This window comes from Amphiprion ocellaris, chromosome 1 (genome assembly GCF_022539595.1).
Source record: "Amphiprion ocellaris isolate individual 3 ecotype Okinawa chromosome 1, ASM2253959v1, whole genome shotgun sequence".
Lineage (NCBI taxonomy): Eukaryota > Metazoa > Chordata > Actinopteri > Pomacentridae > Amphiprion > Amphiprion ocellaris.
Window position 1 is genome coordinate 29,579,915 of NC_072766.1, and position 6,082 is coordinate 29,585,996.

Below are 6,082 nucleotides of genomic sequence, written 5' to 3' on the forward strand. Positions count from 1 at the left end.
TTTTAACGTCGGCCTGTTTTTCGCGGCGTACAACAATACTGAAATTGTGCTGGCCCATAGACTGTATATGCCATAGATATAAAAAAAAATTTAATAATAATTATCTTCTGTATATATCTATGGTATATGCACTCGCCGCTCAGACTCCGAAGTACAGACTCCCGAGAACGGGAGAACGCATCGTTAATGTGCAGTTTGAACACCAGCGTACTTGATCACGTCACATATTTGGCTCATCTCCTCTGATTGTTTTTACCAGCAATGTCAAACATACAGCCTGTGGGCCAAAACCGGCCCACCAGACGGTCCATTTTGGCCCGCGGGACGACTTTACAAGTAATAAAAATTACAACAACATTAACTGTAAATTTGTAAAACTGTAAATTTAAAATAATTTCTAGAACTTGACAAGTTGTTCTGATCATGAAGTAAAATACTAGATTGTTCAGTTCCAGATACCTCTGACTGAATGTTTTGTGTTTTTGTAGGTAAACTGTTATCCGGCAGTTACAATGCATGTGTAAATGACGAACTGAGGCATAATAGGCTACTGTTGAAATTGAACTTCTTTTCCTTAAGAAATTTCAGGTTCATAATATTTTGTAAAAAGACACTTCATTAAATGTGAACATTTTCAGAATGTACATTTTTTTTAAACTAAAACAAAGGGGAAAAGTTGGAGTTGTGGTTATTTATAGGTTATTATGCTGTGATTTTACTGGTGGGGCACACTGGAGATCAGATTGGGTTTATGTGGTCCCTGGTCCCTTTATGTGGTCCCTGGACTAAAATGAGTTTGACACCCTTGATCTTTACTGTGAAAAACAACAAAATGGAATCAGATAAAATAACACAGCCCTGCATATTCATGTTTTCACAGTTTATATATATATATATATATATATATATATATATATATATATATATATATATATATATATATATATATATATATATATATATATATATATATATATACAAAGTTATTGGGGGGGCACGTAAGTTTTTTGTCCTCCAAAGGGGGGCCTGACAGAAAAAATCTGAGAACCACTGCATTAATGTAACATTTCAAAAACCTAAATGTGATTAAAACAGTAAGGTTTAGGTTCTGTGTTGTCAGTAGTCCTGAATATCTGCTAAGTCTCAGAAGTTAAACTGGAGAAAACAGTAAATTTACTCTCTAGTCAACGTTGTTTAATGACTGATTCACGTGTCTTAATGCAAATTATAAAAATACTGTCCCAGAATATGTCTAAAGTAATGATGAACACTGCAGTTATTATATTTAAATTACAGCACAGATTAGCTGGATAATAAAATCCTCTCCTCTAAAGCTGAAGTGACTGCAGGCCTTCCTGTTGTTCAGTGCTTGGAAAACTATACATGAAAGAGGAAATCTTTCCAGGGATACTTTAAAATGAACCTCTGCTGTTGATGCTGATACTGTGACGTCTGTCTTCATCTCAGGTAGACACCTGAGAGAATCTTCTGAGTGAAGCCACCAGAAGGAAAACCTCATCTGGTTATGAAGAAGGAGACCAAATGGACGACACCTCAGTGAACCACTTTCTGTTTAGCTTTCACTTACAGAAGGATAGACCAACTGTTTTAGCAGTTTATTGTTCTCTGTTCTTAGTATTCACAGGTTCCATTTATCACCTTTAACTTCATCTCTGTTGTTGTAGCATAATGATAATACAGAGTACGTTGCCATTATTTATAGCAGATATGTTGTATTAAAACATCAGCACATTCAGAGCAGAAGCTTCATTATTTCCTTCATTGCACATTTAAAAACTACAATGTTTAACTATTGTGAACTGTAAAGATGTGTAATCACAAGACAATTTGTATTATGAAGATAGGAGCTGAATATGCAGCATTATTGTTATTAAAGGAAGGATGAGGAGGACATCAGTGCTGCTCTTCCTCACAGTGATTAAGGAGAAAAGACTCTACAGCTGGATGTTCATGTTCTCTGTAGCTCTCAGTCCATCAGACTAGATGTTCCCAATGATCCAGACCAAGGCTGGAAGGAAAAGACACTAACAGTGAGGAAAAGATCCACAAGGTTCTTTCATTCTAACTACTGGAACATTAAATATCAGCGTGAACACATCAGGATATGAATGGAACACGCTAGAGTGTTCTGTTTTTGTTCTATTTTTTAATCATATGGAAATGTTTCTTTTCCTGGTTGAGGCTAAAGACCATTTTACTGCCTTAGATGGACAATAAAGTTTATTCTGTTTTATTCCAATGTATCATTAGCATTAACATGAGCGCTACAGTGTATCTCACCATACACTGTTGTAGAGAAAAAAAACTGAAGCAAAGAACAGAGATATTAACTCAGAACTGAACTGAGAGATTAACATTCATCAGTAGCAGTTATGTGGTGGAACATAACTGGAACATATTTATATGTGTTGATAATTAAAACAGCAGTTATCGATCTGTTATGTTTGATCAGCTGTGATCTGCAGGAAGCTTACTAGTTTATGACACTGACTGACCTGATTTAGCATCAGTTTTAACACTAAATCAGGAAACGTAACCTCAGATTTACAGAACTTCAAAACACGATGTTAGAACATGTTTATATCAGAGGTGATCATCTCATGTTAACTTACAGTAACTTCACTGCTTTATATGTGATGTTGTCCAGATGTGGAGAAGAGTACAACTAGTTACAAAAATGACTTACCTGTAGAGTTTATCTTCACTTTTAGAGGCTAAGTTGTTAGCACTGCTCTCTGGCTCTGCCCTCTGAGAATCTTGTTGTCTTCACTGGCACAGCCGAAGCACCTTACGCGAAGCACCTTATGCGCAGCACCGTACTCTGTTTGGCTCCATACTTGCTGATGACCACTTCCGGTCTCAGAAAATGAAAAAACTGACTTTTTTCATTTCTGTCTCTTACTGATTTTATTTTTTTGTTATTCTAAATATAAAATGAAAATCAAAGCATTTTAAAAATTTCGTATATCCCTTTTTGATCATGAAAAGGAAAAACGTCTTGTATTTCAATTTTAATTTTTGTATTTTAAAACGAAAATCAAATAATCACTCGTTTTTTGTTTTTCAATACCCATTTCAGAACAGAAAATCCAATTGCCAAAATATACACGGACCTTAAATGACAGCTTGGTCAATAAGTGTGACACAAAAATCTTCTTGAAGGGCACATTAAAAGTCAGGGTGAGGCATTTAGTAGAACAGTAACTTTACAAGTAAATATAATGGCAATAATACTAATTTTTATAAAGTGAATAAAATAGGTCTGATATCAAGAAATTGCACAAAGTTGTCATAAGGATACACCTAAAAAGACACATTTTGATGTTTTGCTTGAAACCATCTACTGAATTAGATTTTCTTTATTCCTGTACAACCAATTTCCTCTATAGATGATTAAAGTTTAACTTAACCTAACTTACCAGTAGCCTATTCATTCACACCTGCAGTTCAACTCAGAGGGGCCAGCTCCTATAGTTGGGTCTTCATACCCTCTTTCCCTGGGAGAACCACGACCTATCAGATCTGACACCGATTCGCATGAGGTCCTCAACGGTATCATTATGCAAACTTGCCCTAACATCTGATTGGACTCTGTTTCGTGATGAAAAGCCTCTTTCACAGACCGCTGCAGATACTGGCAGCAGCAGCATGATCTTGACTAGATGTAGGATATGTGCAGAATGAGGTCACAGGAGCATCAGCAGCAGTGGTCAAACCAAACCGATGTCTAGTGTTCCACTCGCACTGTACGTGGCTGACTATTAGATCATGGTTTAAGGTCCTACAAGGCTGTCAAGAAGCCTCTGATCAATGAGAGACAGAGGTTCGCCTGGCATTGTTGGGTTCAAGCACAGATGAGTCCAGTTTCCAGCTTTATCTTCCTCCTGCTAATGTGAGGGTACACAGAAGGCCAGGCGAAGCATTATCTCCAGCATGAATAGTACCTGCTGTCCAGCATGATGGAGGCAGTATCATGGTTTGGGGATGCATGAGTCCTGCTTGTGTTGGTCATCTCACTGTTTATTATGGCACATTGAATTCTACCAAATATTGTGTCATTCTCCAAATCCACATGCTCCCTTCTGCACGTGCACTGTTCCGTCGAGGTCAAAAGTGGATAATGACGCAAACTTGACTCCGTTAAGAACGCGTGGCTTGCAGCTACTCCGTCGTGCTCCAAAAATAACAAAAATAACACCAATAGAGTCTATATTAAAAAAGTCATTGACCAAACACAATTATGAAGGGATTCATCAATTTATTTACCTTCTGGAGTTCATCAAAAGTGACAAAGAACAAAGTCTTTCCAATAAACAGTCTTTCACGCCACGCCACGCCACACCGCGCCACACCACGGCCAAAAACAAATTACCTCTTGCTTTGCTCCACACCTGTGGCAATTATGGGGTTTTTCCACAAGCATCTACTCGGTGCGATGTGGCTCGCCACTTCTGTACTGGACTTGGCTCGTCTCGGTTTAGTTGTTTTTCCATATAGCCTCATCGTGGGTGGAGTCGTCATAGCACGGCAGGCCGAAAGTCCCTTAACGTCATTTGTGTGTGGCGCAACAGAACAATGCAGGACATCGAGGCGATGGTATGTCTGCTGCTGGGTCTATGGCTTTTTGTCACATCCAGAATGAGAGAACAGAGTCAGAAAAAACATAACCCTATAAACCCTAACCCTAAGCTGAGGGCAGTGAGGAGAAAGCTGAGGGCGGCGAGGCGAAAGACAGAGGAGACACACAGGAGAGTTTGGGAGGCGATACAGCAGTAAGTATCATGCCGAGGACGAGAGGATACGACTACGTATGAAGGTGAGCTAATGCTAATGCTACTTCCCTACAGTTATCGTATATCAGTCCCTTGTACAACCCTCCCTGTAATGGCCGCAACTTACTGCTATTAGGCAATAAAATAGGTTTGCTGTGTATGTGGTTCAGATGGCTCTCGTCGCGAAATTATCGCTGCAAACCGTCGGTCTGGGCATTCAACTGAGTCTCCCAGTGGTGGGATTTCATTGTTCCTGGCTTCACAAACATGCAGTGGGTGCAGAACTTCAGGATGTCTGAAGAAACGGTGGACTTCCTGTGCATCAAATTGCGTCCAGTTATGGAGCAACAAAACACCACTTACAGAGACTGTGTGCCCCTCAAGAAGAGAGTGGCTATTGCACTGTGGAAGCTTGCCACTGGCTCGGAGTACAGGAGTATTAGCCATCTCTTTGGAGTCAGCATCACAACTGTGTGCAGGTGTGTGTAGTAGTTTTGTGCTGCAGCAGAAAAGTTGCTGGTGCCAGAACAAATCCGGTTCCCCAACGAAGAGAGTTACAGAGAAATGGCTGTCCACATTGAGAACAGGTGGGGGCTCCCACACTGTGTGGGTGCTATTGATGGCTCTCACATACCCATCATAGCACCACAAAATTACCACACAGACTATTTCAACCGCAAAGGCTGGCATTCCATAATCCTACCCTTGTAGGATTATGGAATGCCAGCCTTTGCGGTTGAAATAGTCTGTGACTTGTGACACCCAGCTGGTGAAGTCAATGGTGCTGACTTGCTGTGCTCTGCATAATCTGTGTGAAGATCATGGGGAAGCTTATGAGACTTCATGGGACGTACCTGAAGCAGCAACAGCACATGAGCCTGCAGTGGCACACGGTGTAGAGGAGGGGGGCAGACATGTACGGGATGCAGTGATGCAGTACTTATCATGCAACAGATAAGAATGATTACTGCTATACTTATGCTTTTCTGGTAACTGGACTGCTATTGTTTTGTAGAATTCTGAGAATAAACTTTTATACATTTGCAAATGTTTCTATGCTGTTGTTTGTTTTATTTGTGAAGGTTTGCAAGACTAAATGGGAAATTAAAGTCAAAAACATTAAAACAGTTTTAAGAATAATACAGTTACCTAAATCAGTATTGCTTTGGTGTAATTTAGTCAATAGAATTTTGAACCACAAAGTAGGTTGTGTTAAAACGTGAAATCTCATTCAACATAAATTTTTAGAGAATGCAGATGCTAGTTCGGGGTTTCTGCAGAAATCAGCC